Source organism: Natrix helvetica, assembly GCF_964273705.1.
Source record: "Natrix helvetica genome assembly, chromosome: 9".
Classification (NCBI taxonomy): Eukaryota; Metazoa; Chordata; class Lepidosauria; order Squamata; family Natricidae; genus Natrix; species Natrix helvetica.
The window spans coordinates 23,010,724-23,027,576 of record NC_138560.1 but is presented as its reverse complement, the minus strand read 5'-3'; the positions used below and the strand labels follow the sequence as shown (position 1 = coordinate 23,027,576).

At 42.8% G+C, this 16,853-nt stretch overlaps 1 protein-coding gene across 5 annotated transcripts in view; it reads left to right on the top strand.

Annotated features, from left to right (window-relative positions):
* ADGRB2 (adhesion G protein-coupled receptor B2) overlaps window positions 1-16,853 on the top strand; it is a 335,460-nt gene that overhangs the window by 136,423 nt on the left and 182,184 nt on the right. The gene's annotated exons all lie outside the window — the stretch shown is intronic.

Here is a 16,853-nt window from a genome sequence, read left to right as displayed (position 1 = left end):
AAATTTTCCTGCTGAAATTGAAATATGAAATTTGCATATATTTGAACAAGGGGGAAAAAAAGACCCTGTGGCATAATTTTAAGAGAGTCTTAAAAATACATACGTATGCGAGGAGCCTTCCAATTGAGCTCAATTCCTTGCCGGGATTGGCTGTGTCCTTCTTCACCTTCCCAGTCTAGCCTACAGCATGGGGTTTTCCTAATGGACTTCCATGCCAGAGCAGAAGTGCTCAGAATTAGCCAGCCTTCCCAATCCAATGAATTAAATAAAAACAAATGAGTAAAATGATTAAGTGCTGCTACGTGCCTGAGTTGAAGAAAGGTGGGAAGGGAGGAAGAAAAGGAAGGAAGAGTGAAAGAGAATGAAATAGGAAAGAAGGAAACATAGAAAGAGGCAGGCAGGCATGGTATGGGAGAGAGGGAGGGAAGAAGGGAGGGAGGGAAGGAAGGAAAAGAAGGAAGAGTGAAAGAGAATGAAATAGGAAAGAAGGAAACATAGAAAGAGGTATGGGAGAGAGGGAGGGAATGAGGGAAGGAAAGAAAGAAAGAAAGAAGGAAGGAAGGAAGGAAGGAAGGAAGGAAGGAAGGAAGGAAGGAAGGAAGGAAGGAAGGGATCCTGATTTTTCCTGTAACTGCAATGTCATCCCACACAATTTCATCTTCATTTCAGTCCTCACTGCCATTCTCAAAGGTCTGCAGCCATGAGAGTTGTTGTCTGTGCTGGCCTAAACAACCTACAGTACACATTTGGAAAATCATTTTGAGGCAAAACATACTAAGAATTTTAAAGAACATGATGATGGAAAGATGAACACCTTAATATTTCAGGCTTCTAATTGGTCCAGCACAAAGACAGCTTGGATCTAATTACATTAAATAGCTCTGCTAAGGGAGACTTAAATAGGGAAGAAACTTTCTGGAGCTCCCAAAGTGCCAGTGTGCTCAATTATATTATGATTCATATTTATGCTCATTTAATAACATGTCTGCATCAGAAATTGCCCCCACAATGACCACGCCTCTTTATATCCAGTGAACAAATCCTAAAGTAACTACAATATTTCTAGTTGTGGTTTTATTTGTCCCATTAGGACCATAAGAGAAGTTTGACTTTTGAAGGTAATTTCCTTCTGGACATTCATCAGGATTAGGTTTTGATGTGGTCTGAAAGAAATTTCCAAGCCTTTCAGGGAGTAAACTTCCATCAGCTCAGGTTGGAACTATGTCAGGAATCGTAAGCATTTCTGGAAAACATCTTGAATCCCAGCCAGAATTCTAATGGGATTTTAATCCTGACTTGTTAACAGATCGTTTTGGCTTGACGGATAATGTTAGGCAGATAAATTCTCCATTGTTCTCTACCAGATTCTCTCCTCTCCTCCCCTCCTTTCCTTTCCTCTCCTCCCCTCCCCTCATAAAACTATTTGATTTAGAAATGTCATGTATAATTGAAGAGTTTTAGAGACATTCTCAGGACCGGAGCATAATTTTTGCTACTTATTTAGTCATAAAAGCCTGACTATCATGTCATTCACTGTCAGTCCTGTGGCAGTGTGCAGCCTCTTTGGCTTCCCACATTGCCATTCTTTTCCCAAGAAAAATCTTAAGAGGGTGATTCTCTAACTGTGCAACACCCACCACTGAGTGGGAAGTTCGGCTTTTAAAAATTCTTGGATAATTTCTTCTTCCTCTTGAGGTCTCTGTCTCCATCCATGGTGGTGAAGAAGTGGTGAAATCCCTCTGTGCACAGCTGCTATTTGTCCAGACTCCTATGCACCTGAATGGCTCCCATGTAAAATCCAATAAAATTACCCAAATCAGTATTCTAAAGTCAAGTAAAATTCAGACAATCTTTTTTTCTTCTTTGACACTTTAAAGGTATGCATAATCTGGAGTTTTCCTAGCCGAGAGTTGGGCACTTCCACATTTGGTGAGGCTCTGCATTTTGTCAAGGATTACTCTAGACAAAGGTTTTTAAAAAGGTTAAAAAAGGGAGGATGCAGTGGCTCAGAGGCTAAGATGCTGAGCTTGTTGATCAGAAAGGTTGGCAGTTCAGCGGTTTGAATCCCTAGCACCACGTAACAGAGTGAGCTCCTGTTACTTGTCATAGCTTCTGCCAACCTAGCAGTTCGAAAGCATGTAAAAATGTAAGTAGAAAAATAGGGACCACCTTTGGTGAGAAGATAACAACGCTCTGTGCACCTTTGGCATTTAGTCATGCTGGCTACATGACCACGGAGATGTCTTTGCTGGATCTGGATCTTCAGCTTTGAAACAGAGATGAGCACCGCTCCCTAGAGTCGGGAATGACTAGTACATATATGCGAGGGGAACCTTTGCCTTTAACTTTTTACCCCTTTTCTATACTTTTTCTCATAGCTTATTATTCCTTTTAAGATGCGCTGAGACTGACCAGGTTGAAATTCTGGAATTTGTCCAGATACATGTGGAAGGCAACCAGTGGGGGAAATAGTGGGAAGCATGCAGAATTTCCACCACCACCCCATTTTTTTCTTTTTTACTTTTTCATTCCTAATGAATCCTAAAAAAAAAAAAAAACCTTTTAGAAGCATCAGCATTGTGAAATGCAGATTAGAGCATTTGCATTACTAAGAAAATTAGTTTCCGAATCAGACAATTATGGAGTCTAGCAATCTCACTTGCTTTGATGAAACCGTTGACCTTTTTCCCCCCATATTGGTTCTCTGTATCTCAATTTCATAACGGCTGTCAGGAACAAACTTTATGGGCTCAGGACAGCTCTGTGAAACCTCATTACCCTGAGGCCTGCTACCGTGTTTCTCAGAAAATAAGACCGAGTCTTATTTTCTTTTAGACTTGAAAATAAGCACTTCGGCTTATTTTCGAGGTGGTCTTCCTCTTTTTGAGGTGTAGCAGACTAGACTCGGTGAGCTGGCCATGCCGTGGATGCACTGTCTCCTCTATTCTAAAACTTCAGCGTTTGCAATGGAGGCTTTTTGGCAAACAGGAGGAAAATGGGGAGAGGGATTTTTCCTGCCTGTCTATTGTGGTCCACTGGCGGCCTGCGGAGCTGGCAGCAGAGTCAGACAGTAAGGAGGTTGGGGAGGAACATGGGCCAGTCCTGGAGTCTGGGGAAGGCTTGGACAAGGGCTCTGTGTTGGAGGCAGAGAGGGGACCAAGACTTCCATCTGGAAGTTATGTGCTGCCTCTGGAGCCTCCAGAGTCTCCGGAGTGAAGCAGAGGAACAGGGGAAGCCTGTTCCCAGTGTGCGCATGTGCAGAGCTGTCAGAAGGCAAGAACAATTCAGAAAAAAGGAGCAACTCAGGAATAAGGCTTGGAGATGATTCGCCCCTCCCATAAGACATAAAAGAGGAGAAAACAGACATGAGCCGCTTCTCTGGTCGGTTCAAGCTCTGAGAAGTTCTGTTTGGCTCTGCTAAGTTTGGCCTTGCAAAACTAATTGGCAATTAGGCAGCATTTCAAGGGAGATAAAGGTGGGTGCTTATCAGCATTACCCTGAGAGTTTGTGACAACTCGAGCAGACATATGTCTGACTCTTCATAGACTGTTGGGGAAGCATTGCGGACTGTGAATGACCATAATTCACAGCCATATAAATAAAAGAGGGCTTTGGGGACTAAGATTGTGATTTATGCTTTCTAAGGATGCCTAGGTCAGAACACTGCCATCCTTCCCTCAGTCTGTGCTGAGCTTGAGGAACAGATGACAGGCAGGAAAATTCCCATTTTCCTCCCGTTCACCAAAAAGCCCCTATTCCGAACACTGGAACATGCCTGGGTTTGAGGACTCAAAAGGAAGGTTTAATGTTTCAGATGTTGGACTTCATCTTCTCAGGTCCTAAATGGGGGTGTGGATGGTGTTATGTACTGTAGTTTTCCCTCTGGTCCTTTTCACTAGGGGGCGCTGTCCTCATTTCTGATTGGCTACCTGTTTGACAGCCAGCATATATAAAGAGCTGTCAAACAGGGGTCAGCTGTTGCCAGCTAGCTGAGACGCGCGAAATGTGAAGTGCCGCGTTTGGCAACCTGTTAGAATTAAACTGTTAGCTAACTTGAAGTCCTGGCTTGCCTCCGTCTGTCCAACCGCGTTCTCCCAGCTAGAACAGATGGAGTCCACCAGGGCGACTAAGGATGTCAGTTTGCATTAGACACAATCCCAAAAGTGCTTTGTCAGAAAACGATGGGGCTTTCTTTGTTTTTGCTTGAAGACGTTTCGCTTCTCATTCCAAGAAGTTTCTTCATTTCTGATTGAATGGCGGAGAAGGGAAGGATCCACCATTCAATCAGAACTGAAGAAGCTTCTTGGAGAAGAAGTGAAATATCTTCAAGCAAAAACAAAGAGCGTTCAGTTGCCTTTTTAAAAAGAATATTTGGGACAACCTGGATGACTGAGAATCTCCATAGACAGTAGACTCAACCAGACTCAATCAGAGATGCTTGAAGTGAAGATACCAAGTTCACCTCTTCCTTTACACTGGATCACATTTTTTTTCCAGTTGTGGAATTTAGCATGAATTGCAAATTTTAAAAATGCAAACATCGGCGTATGTATGTATGTATGTATGTATGTATGTATGTATGCATGCATGTATGTATGCATGCATGCATGTATGTATGTATCTTTTCGTAGATTTTCACGGGTGTAGGTATGCTGGTCTTGTTGTATTCGGGTCTTTTCCCGTGTAAAATTGAGATTGTCTTGGCAACGTTTCAGCAAGGTCTCACGCAACATCTTCATACATACATACACACACAAACACACACACACACAGTGGCTCAGTGGCTAAGACACTGAGCTTGTCGATCAGAAAGGTTGGCAATTCGGCTGTTCGAATTCCTAGCGCCACGTAATAGAGTGAGCTCCTGTTACTTGTCCCAGCTTCTGCCAATCTAGCAGTTCGAAAGCACATAAAAAATGCAAGTAGAAAAATAGGAACCACCTTTGATAGGAAGGTAACAGCCTTCTGTGAGCCTTCGGTGTTTAGTCATGCCGGCCACATGACCACAGAGACGTCTTCGGACAGCGCTGGCTCTTCGGCTTTGAAACGGAGATGAGCACCTCCCCCTAGAGTCGGGAACAATTAGCACGTATGTTCGAGGGGAATGTTTACCTTTAAGGGGGGGGAAGTTAGATTTGGGGATTGTGGCTTGTGGTTTCTCAGTTCTGCTTGTGCAATACTGTAATTCACTTGAGTACCAGTGTCCTATACCTTTCTCACTAAATGGAGTTAAGGCTTACTTAGGAGTTCGCAAAGAGATGAGCACTGCCTCCTAGAGTCAGGAACGACTAGCACATATGTGCAAGGGGAACCTTTACCTTAGGCACACACATACACACGCACACACACAGAGGTTCTCTTGTCATTCTTCAAGCAGCTTGGAGTTGTTTACAGGTGACCACTTTGGGAGAGAAGAAGCTCTTTAGCTTAGTAGCTTACTTAGCCCTGGAAGATGCTCTTATTTCTCAGCGCCTCCTTGAGCCTTAATAATCAGATACAATTTAATTAAGAAGCAGCCTCCAATGGCTGAGAAGCTGCATCTCATCTAAAATTCCGGTGGGTCCCCGGGAGACCATCATTTTCATGGCGACAGCAGATTGAGGAGAGGCGCGATCCCCTTCCTTCCTCGTTCTCCACCCCGCCTCTCCCCAGTGCAACCGAGTTTAATTTGCTCCATTTATGTGTTCTCTTAGTGCCTTCCTTGGAGACCTATAAAGAAAACAAATGTATTAATTGTTTAGCTTCTATGTATTTATTTAGCAAATTCGTCAGGGTAAAGTGACAGTCATTCTGCCTCTCCCCTATCCTTCTCCTTGTCTTTGATTTATAGGTTCCAAGCCATTGTGTGCCTTGCAGTGGAAGACAAATGGTGCAAAAAATCCAGGAGTTTAGCAAGATGGGCTAGGCCAGATGTGCAAATACAGATAAGGGCTGGTTTTTAAACCTTGCTATCTAAGCTAGCAGGGTGTCTACGTTGACTGAAAGGTCAGACACCAGCTTAGTACACAGTAGCTCTGGATGAGGGATATTTCTGTGGGTTTTCTTTGGAGAAGGGGGGGTAGCAAGGAGGGGATTGGTTTTTTTTTGTTCTCCTTATCAGTAATAACAACAATTTCCCCCCTTATCACTACCAGCACCAATTTCTAGCATTAAATTCAGTGTTTGGCTGGGTTTTAGAATAAGGCAAAAAGCAATCATGAATAATTAAACCTGATTCAGGACAAGAATGATAACAAAAAAAAAAAAAATTCCCCCCTGGACTGCCCCAGCTGTGTAGTAGAATCAGGACTCAATTTTCTATTTAAGAGGAAGTGAAATTGGATGGTGAATGCTTTATTTTGCCCCCTTGGGGACTACAGAGAGAAGGCATGTGAGGAAATGAAGGCAAGCTGAATGTCCCATGATCTTACTTCAACCATGGGGTCTTCTTTCTTTCTTTCTTTCTTTCTTTCTTTCTTTCTTTCTTTCTTTCTTTCTTTCTTTCTTTCCTTCCTTCCTTCCCTCCCCCCCCTCTCTCTTTCTTTCTTTCTTTCTTTCTTTCTTTCTTTCTTTCTTTCTTTCTTTCTTTTGTTTCTTTTCTGTGGCATTCTACATTTTGCCTTTAGTGGCCATATTCTGACAACAGAAGGGCTCCTTACTTTAATAGTCATTTTGCCCTCATATCTGAAGGTCAACTTTCTGCTGGAATGGCTTCCTCACATAGATTTCCTTTCAGCTATTGCTAATTCATTCTCTCTCCCTCTTTCACTTTCTTTCTCATGTTCTTTGGAAAATATAAGACACCCACATCCCCTCCTCCTTCCTCCATCTGTTCCTCCATAATTTAAATGGACGTCCTTTACTACAGGCCTGTCCAATAACTTCAGATAGATCATCAAGTCTCATCAAGAAGCAGATTGTTGTAAATGACTTAATGACTTGTCTGCCCAAGGTGGACAGAAGGAAAGGCTGTCTGGCTGAGATTCCCATTTGAGACTGGGGGCTGCAATGGCTAGAAATGTGGAGTGTAAATGGCAGATTACATCTTCAACTGTGAAGGGTGTATCTGTGTCTGAGAATGTGGGTGGGTGGGGCTTAGGATATCAGTGCAAATTATTACCAGTGGTTTTTGGAATCTGCCAGAGCTCTTCCTAATGTTGCAAAAACAATTTAGAAGCTCCAGTGAAGGTATAAGGATGAGCACAAAGAAAAAGCCCACGTAGGAATCTCATTTCCTATAAATGGAAGGTGTCCATTCCTATCTGACAGTTTGGTCTATCAGGAGTTGTACTCTGGATCTTGGGGCACAGGGGCCTAGCAGTTAAGACACTGGGCTTGTTGACCGGAAGGTAGGCAGTTCAAAACCCAAGCACCACGTGACGGTGTGAGCTCCTGTTCTTGCCCCAGCTCCTGCCAACCTAGCAGTTCAAAAGCATGCAAGTAGATAAATAGGTACCACTTTGATAGGTAGGTCACATCAGTCTTTGTGCCTCAGTATGTAGCCATGCCAGCCACATGACCAGAGGTGGCATTCAGCAGGTTCTGACCAGTTCTGGAGAACCGGTAGCGGAAATTTTGAGTAGTGTGGAGAACCAGTAAATACCCCCTCTGACTGGCTCCACCTCTATCTATTCTCTGCCTCCTGAGTCCCAGCTGATTGGGAGGAAATGGAGATTTTGCAATAACGTTCCGCTAGAGTAGGGTGGGAATGGAGATTTTACAGTATCCTTCCCCTGCCATGCCCACCGAGCCATGCCCACAGAACCGAACCAGTAGTAAATAAAATTGAATCCCACCACTGCACATGACCATGGAAACATCTTCAGACAACACTGGATACCTTGGCTAGGAAACAGATGAGAACTGCCCTCGAGAGTCAGACATGACTGGGCAGAGAGAACCTTCACTTTTTACTTTTATATTCTGGATTTATGTAGATTACGAATCAAAATGTGAAGTATGTGGATGACACAGCAGTGGTGGGTCTTATCCGGGATGACAATGAAGATTTATTTATTTATTTATTTATTTATTTATTTATTTATTTATTTATTTATTTATTTATTTATTTATTTATTTATTTATTTATTTATTTATTTATTTATTTATTTATTTATTTATTTATTTATTTATTTATTTATTTATTTATTTATTTATTTATTTATTTATTTATTTATTTATTTATTTATTTATTTATTTATTTATTTATTTATTTATTTATTTATTTATTTATTTATTTATTTATTTATTTATTTATTTATTTATTTATTTATTTATTTATTTATTTATTTATTTATTTATTTATTTATTTATTCACATTTCTAAACCGGCCCCTCTCCCAAAAAGGGACTCGGGGCGGTGTACAGTCCACAATAAATCACAGATAAAATACAAATATAAATAGGGCTATAAATATATGTATGTATGTATGTATGTGTGTGGAGGAGGTTAAAATTAAGAGTCCTGTACAGAAGAATAAATAAGTATGAGGCTAAAAGCCCTAAAAACAATTAAAACTAAAACATTACCCTTAAAATAACCAGATGAGAATATACTACCAGGAGTTCATAGATGTAACATTTATAATCATGCCAGGCCAGCTAGTCGGAACAGGTGAGTCTTCAATTTTTGACGGAAGGAGCGGAAGTCCGAGGTGGTTCTAATGTCGGGGGGGAGGTCATTCCAGAGGGTTGGGCCCATCACAGAGAAGGCTCTACTCCTCGGCGCCGCCCGCTGGCATTGCCTAGTGGACGGCACTTGGAGAAGGCCCTCTCTGTGAGAGCGGATTGGCCGCAGGGATGTATGTGGGAGGATGCGATCCCGCAAGTAACTAGGTCCTGAGCCATGGAGCGCTTTAAAGATAGTAATCAGGACCTTGAAACGCACCCGAAAAACCACAGGTAGCCAGTGCAGCTCGCGCAGGAGCGGTGTTACGTGGGAGTATCTAGACCTCCCCATGATAACCCGCGCGGCCGCGTTCTGGACTAGCTGCAGTCTCCGGGCGCGTCCCAAGGGAAGCCCCATGTAGAGACGCATGCATATAGAGAAGAGGTGAAGGATCTGGTAGACTGATGCAATAAAAGTAACCTGGTTTTAAATGCTGATAAAACAAAGGAGATCATTGTAGATTCTAGAAAGAGACGGTATAGTCATACTCCACTCAGTATCAAGGATGCAGCTGTAGAGGTGGTCAACAGAATTAAGTATCTGGGGGTGCAGACAACCGATAATCTGAATTGATCTCTCCACATGTCATCCTTGGTGAAGTGTGCAAACCAGCATCTGCATTTCCTGCATCGGATGAGGAGAGCACATCTTTCTTCTGTCCTGGCCACTTTTTACAGAGCATTTTAACAAACTGCATCCCTGTTTGGTTTATGAGAGCAGTGCCTCAGATAGAAAGTCTCTACAAAGAGTGGTGAGGACACTGGAGAAGATTATAGGAAGCTTGCTTCCTGTTATTCAAAATACTGCTTATAAACACCATGTGCTTAGAGCTTGAAGCATTGTTAGAGAAAGGTCTGTTTCTGTTGCTCCCCTCTGGGAGGAAGTTTCAGAGTATTTCTAGCAGGACTACCAGATTCTGTAACAGCTTTGTTCCCTATGCCATCCGCCTGGTAAACTGACAAGATTCACTTTTCTCACCATGTACATGTATACATCCGAACTAGACTGTGTTGTTTCTCTGTGTCATATAATATACCGTATTTTTCGGAGTATAAGACACACATTTTTTCTTCAAAAAAGAGGCTGAAAATCTGGGTGCGTCTTATACACCAAATACAGCATTTTTTTGCCTCCCCAAACCCCACCCCTTCACCAAAATGGCCGTGCATAACTTGTAGGAAGCTTTTAGAGAGCTCCTGGGGGCTGGGGAGGGCAGAAATGAGCACACATTTTTTTGCTCAATTTAACCCCCCCCCCCAGCCCGCAGGAACACTCTATAAGCTTCCTAAAGGCTATCCATGCCCTTTTAAAAATGAAAAACGGGCCATTTTTTGCTTGTCCCCTCCCCCCGAGCACTCTGCAAATCCCCTAAAGGCTATTCATGCCTTTTTTTGGGGGGAAAATGGGCCCGTTTTCACAAAAAATGGGCCGTTTTTGGGAGGTTTGCAGTGTGCAAAACCTTTTTTTAAAAAATTTGTCTCTTCAAAACCTTGGTGCATCTTATACTCCGAAAAATACGGTATGTGGGTACATTTATTTATTTATTTATTTATTTATTTATTTATTTATTTATTTATTTATTTATTTAGTCATGTTTAGGTAGTGTATAATGGAGGTGGTGGCCCTTTGAGAGCTGTATGCAACAAAATTTAATATTAATGTATGCTGATTAGTGTACAATCAAAGTGACAATAAAGTTATTCTAAGTTCTAAGTTATACAGAAAGCAGCAAAGTCGCTGTAATTCAAATTAGTTTTGTTTGTGGGAAAACGTGGAGACTACCCAGCAGCAAAACCCATATTCGCTGCGGGGGTAGCCTCCAAGTTCACTCAGAGTGTTGTATTAGTGAAAATCCACCCCAGGAAAACTGAAAACCACCTTGGGTATGCCCGTCATTCAAGTAGCTGTCCAGCACTTTGGTGCTGAAACTTTTCTTTGTGATAGTTCCTAATCATCCTCATGTGACCATAGGACCCTGAAAAGAATTGAAATGTGGGGCTGATTGCTAAATTCTCAAAATGAGGTGGCATGACTGCAGCTGTTGGAACTTTGAATCTGGGTCATAAGCAGGTTTTTGTGGAGGCCACGGTGGCGCAGTGGTTAGAGTGCAGTACTTCTGCCGGCTGCTGGCTATTTGGCAGTTCAAATCTCACCAGGCTCAAGGTTGACTCAGCCTTCCATTCTTCCAAGGTGGGTAAAATGAGGACCCAGATTGTTGGGGGTCATAGGGCTGACTCTGTAAACCGCTTAGAGAGGGCCATAAAGCACTGTGAAGTGGTATATAAGTCTAAATGCTATTGTTAGTTTTATCTGTCATAACTTCAAATGGTCACTAAGCAACCAGTCATAAGTCAAGGACTACTGTATTGGCTTTTCTCAATCCAGTGCCATTTTTTGGACTACAAAGTGCACAATACCAATAGCAGAGGGTATTTATAACTCAGGGTTGAATTGTGGAGTCTTTGCTGCTCTCCAGGCTTGGAGGTTTGCTTGCAGATGTTTTATTACCCAACCAGATTACAACTCGGTAGGTGGAGTGCACTGATGATGTTATCTAGTGAAGTAATGAAGCGTCTTCAGGCAAATAGCCAAGCTTGGAGAGCACCAAAGATTCCACAAAATCCATAACTCTCAGACAATGGAACCATTGAATGTATTGGGAGAATACTAATTGTTTTTATGACTGCAGAGTAGAGTCCTTTAAACTCTCCCTGGATGTCTTTGTGCCATGACTGTTATGTTTGCATTCTTAAAATGCTGTGTAGTTAATGCCAAAATGCATTTAGCATCATGCTAAACGTGTGACCTTTCCAATAAATTAATACCCCAAATGCCTTTTTGCCACTTGCAAAATGTAAATTTGAAAAGAAAAATCCAATTTGAGCCAACCGGCAATAGTGGTGTCTGCAGTACCGATCCTCAAAATGATATACAGTACAGCAACTTCAAGCAGTATTGGACAAGATAAGTTGCAGATGTGTGTGAAAATTCCAGGAACTACTTTTCTTCTGTGAAGTTTCAGTCAAAACACTTGGAAGCACTTCCAAAACTTCAGGGTTGTGAGGCCACACTCCTTTGGCAAGTGGCACAGCTGGGCCTGCTCTGCACTGCCCGAAGGTGAAGTAATCAGCTGAGGTGGTGAGACAGAGGCACTGAATCAAAGTGCAACTCTATCCCTCAAACAGTGGCATAGAATCAAGATCATGTGAAGTGTTGATACCACTTTATAAGGCCTTGGTAAGGCCACACTTGGAATACTGCATCCAGTTTTGGTCACCACGATGTAGAAAAGGTGTGGAGACTCTAGAAAGAGTGCAGAGAAGAGCAACAAAGATGATCAGGGGACTGGAGGCTAAATCATAGGAAGAACAGTTGCAGGAACTGAGTAGGTCTAGTTTAATGAGAAGAAGGACTAGGGGAGACATGATAGCAGTCTTCCAATATCTCAGGGACTGCCACAACAAAGAGGGAGTCAAAGAAGACCTTCAAGCTTCCTTCCAGCTTTGTTATTGTATTCTATTCTATTCAAAAATGCTGGTTGGAATGCCAACTGTGGCCACCAATGACGTGCGGTGAGGTTTATGGCTGGTGAGGCACTGACAAAGTGGTGGGTTTCAAATATTTTTAGACTTGTGGACTTCAACTCCCAGAATTCCACAGCCAGGCACGCTCAGTTCTGATTTAAAATGACAACATTTGTTTCTCTCTCCCTTTCTCCCCCTCTCTCAAACACACACACACACAAACTGCTGGCGGTCAACAGAATTAGCCTGCAATATTGCGTTCTAACCACTGCGCCACCACGGCTCTGAGTGAATTTCTTCATGGCTTTCTTAAGAAAACAATGCAGGGGGTAGTGATAAACATAGATGCTATTCTGAGGGGAAAACAGTAATTTCTAAAATATACAGGTAACCCTCAATTTATGACCAGCTGTTAAGTGACTGTTTAAAGTCCAGACAGACCTACCTGGATGTTGCTTAAATACAAATTGGAAATCATGATGGTCCCCCATCCCCATGGTCACATGACTTTAGTTGCTTGGCAACTGGACCACACTTAGGGCTATTTGCAGGATCCCGTGGTCAGATGACTGTGTTTTATGATTGTTTTTTTCCCCAAAAACTGGCAGTAACCTTTGGATTTTGGCAAAACTGGCCTCATAGTGAACTATTAATTTACTTAACAACCTCAGTGGACACTTATGAGACCAGTGGTCACCTTAGGACCATGTTGGTCACTTAACAACCACACACAAAGAAATGTCGTAAAATAAAATTGGTTCCATGTCTTGTTTTATGACCACAGGCACCATTACAGTCATAACTCGAGGAGTACCTATATCTCTTTGGGTTAATACCCTTGTGATTTTGATTATTATTCTCAGATGCAGGCAGGAGGCTGAAAACATTGTTCTGCCACAGGGAGGCTGAACATTATCTGCAAAAGAAACAGGATTTTGTTTTTCTTACATTTTGAGAGGTGACTTAGCAGGATCTGGGCCTGCTGTCCTTGGAAAAGCTACACACACACATCCCAAGGTGTGGGACCCCACTTTGTGATAGATTTGTTAAAATAAATAAAAAAAATGTTTGTGGTTTGTCATGCTTTGGGAATTCAGCCATGGATTCTGCACTGTGAGTGATCTAGGTCATGACATGATACTAGAGTATGTGTCAGGGTTCCAAATAGCATCCAGAAGTAAATCAGAGTCCAAGGCAAAGCATTGCTCCAAGTTTCAATTTCTTAAGGGAGCCATGTTGGCACATCTGGGAAAACCCGAATCTGAAAGCTTCCTTGTTTTCCCCACCCAACTGAAAGTTCACGATCTTGGCCCCACACTCACAAATCCATCCCATGGTCCAATCTCCCACTGCCATGCTGGCAGTTCCACCCATCCAATTCCAACTAGGTGCAGAGGTGCAGAGACAAAGGATGACCTTGGCTTTCTAGAAAGAATTTTATTATGGCTACATATCATCTAATTCCATACAACCCCCCCTCCCATTTTCCCACAATAGAAAATGCATAGTAGAATAATAGAAAGTGTGGCAGGCCAGAGATCCAAAAGAAAAGATGGCTGCAGGCCTGACAGTATTGCTTAATGCAGGGGAAAGGGGGCCACTGTGGACTTCAACTCCCAGAATTCTTTTCTTTTTTAGTAGATTAAAGAGAATATTAATATGCTTGGTACTGTTATGCAACTAATTTAGAAATAAAGAAAATATAGTATATTGTTCTACATAGAAAAAAAATTGAAAGAAATGCTCCCGATGTCAAAACGTAAGTAGAGGATATATATTGTTTATAGTAAAACAGACCAATAGAGAAATATAAAATGAAAATTTAGTGCAATTTTTGAAGGTGCAATTGAAGATATTGTTTAAGTATGAAGAAAAAATGAGTATTAAAAAAATGGAAAACAAATGGAAGAAAACAATTTGGGTGAAAGTGAAAACAAAACTATGATGTAAAATGGATTATGTAAAGGAGAGGATGTAAAAAGAAAGATCCAGTCAACACTTGGTTTCTATAATATGTGTAAAGTTTTTTTAAAAAACAAACTTTGAAGAAAAACCTCCCAGAATTCTTGAGCCATGCTGGCTGAGGAATTCTGGGAGTTGCAGTCCACAGGTCGTAAAGGGACCATAGTTGCCCATCCTTGGTATATTAGCTTGGATAGATCATATTATGTGGACACAACCCTTGGCTTTTATTTTCCCATTTGCAGAATTTACTGTCTTGTATGAATTCAGCCACTGTGTTAAGATGATGTCCAGTGGTACCTCTGCCAAGAGAAAGCATAATAAAGGACTGTAATAAAGCTGTTGAGCCATAAACCATGATTAAAAGCCATGTTGGCTGAATGCATAGCATAGAAGAGGCAGGGGGTGGGAAGTCAAAATGGTGCTTGGAGTCCAGGGGTGGGTTTCAAATTTTTTTAGAACCTCTTCTGTAGGTGTGGCCTGCTTTGTGGGAGTGGCTTACCAGCCATGTGACCAAGTGGGAGTGGCTTGGCAGTCATGTGACTGGGTGGGCGTGGCCAACTTTCAAAATGTGGTGAAACTCACTTAACAACGCTCTTGCTTAGCAACCACAATGTTGGCTCAGGAACTCTGGCATTGAAGTGTGCAAGTCTTAAAGCTGTCAAGTTACAAGACCCTTACACCCCTAACCCTTTAGAAAAAAAACCCCAGCGGTGTTCAAACTTGACAGCTTTAAGACTTTAAGGTTTAGATAGGACTCTTAGAGGTGGGCGGGGTGATTGGTGAGCCAGCCAATCAGTGAGCGGTGGGCGGGGCAAGCATGGTGCAGACGGGCGGGGGGAGGGAGCTGGAACTGACACAGTAGATTTGTGGAACCTCTTCCATAGAAGAGGTTAAAACTGGCAGGAACCCCCCCCCCCCCCGGTTGGAAGGCACAGGATGTGAACCTCAACCCCCCCCCCACTTTTATAAGGCTTCTCCAAAGCAGACAAACAAGAAACAGAGATTTAATACTGTCACAGCCGCCATCTTGATTGACAACTCCCCCCTCCCATGCATGACCTTACAAAGCAAGGCGACGGGTGTTTTAGCCTCTTGCATGAAACCAGACCTTTGCTAGTTCCTTCTATGGGGCTGTTTCTGCTTCTCATTGCTTGTGGCTGGCTATTAGTTTAGCAGAAAGGAGGATATAGTGGTAGAATTCTAGATTTTACCCAGTTTGATTGTGTTATAACACCATTTTATACTTTCCTCTGTTAGAAAAATGGTAAAATGAAAAGAATCTGCACATAGAAAACTAGCATGCGAAATGTAACCAATGTAGCATAATTTTCACCTTGATTTCATTCCAGGGAGATCTCTCAGTCTCTCCATCTCCGTCTGCCTCCCTCCATCCCTCTCCCTCCCTCCCTCTTTCTTTCCCTCTTCCTCTCCCTCTCCCCTCTCTCCCTCCCTCTCCCTCTCCCCTCCCTCCCCTCTCCTTCCCTCTCCCTTTCTCCCTCCCTCTCCCTTTCTCCCTCCCTCTCTCCCTCCTCTCTCTCTCTTCCTCTCCCTCTCTCCCTCCCTCCTCTCCATCTTCATTTCTCTTTCTCCTATCAGTAGTTCATGACTTATAACTTGGACCAGTCTTACAACTGGGATCAGAATTTCCATTGTTCAGACAGCCGGTCGTTAAATGAGTCATGCCCAATTTTAAAACCTCCTTTTGCCCCACTTGTTAAGCAAATCACTGCAGTTGTTAAATGACTAATATCGTCATTAAGCAAATCCAGCTTCTCCCATGGTGCTTGTAGGAAACTGGCTGGGAAGGTCACAAGTGGTGAGGACACAGCCCAGCAAGGCTGCAAGTGTTGTCAGTACACGCCAATTGCCAAGTGCTGAATTTTGATCACATGACCAGGGGAGGCTGGGTCATTTGTAATTGTGAGGTTGTAAGTCCCTTTTTTCCTGCACCATTGTAACGTTAGCAGTTGCTAAACAAAGGAAGGTAAGTCAAGGACTGTACCTGTCTATCTACATACAATATCTGTCTGTCTATCTGTCTGTCCATCTATCCCCATGGTGGCGAACCTATGGCATATGTGCCACAGGTGGCATGCAGAGCCCTCTCTATCGGCACGCAAGCCGTCACCCCAGTTCAGCTCATTGTGCATATGTGCTGCTGTCCAGCTGATTTTTGGGTCTCTGCTGCGCATGAATCAGGGGGGCGTGGCACACACACACCCATGGGCCATTTTTGCTCCCAGGAGGGTGTAGGGAGGCCTACTAGGTCCAAAACAGGGCACGGGGGATCACAGGTGCATGCATAGGGCAGCAGAGGGGGTCATGTGTGTATGCACTGAGGGGAGTGCAGGGGGGGGTCACATGCGCATTGCATTGTGGGTGCACATGTGCTGTCACACCCATGTGCACAAGGTTTTGGCACGCAACAACAAAAAGGTTAGCCATAACTGATCTATCCTATCTCATTTTGGAACTACCAAAAACCTTGTCATCTCACTGGGGTTTCTGAAGCAAAGTGTTGCAGTTCACACAATGCAGGATTATGCCCAATCAATTCCAGTCAAGTTCACCCATGCAGGCTTGTTTGCTTTCAGCTGCAAAGGCTTGGTTCTAATTCTTCATATATGGGGATTATTAAAGGCTAACATTGATAGTCCAAACTTGCTCGTCTGCTCAATAAACATCTCAGAACCAAAGTATAAGTGGAGTTTTATCTTA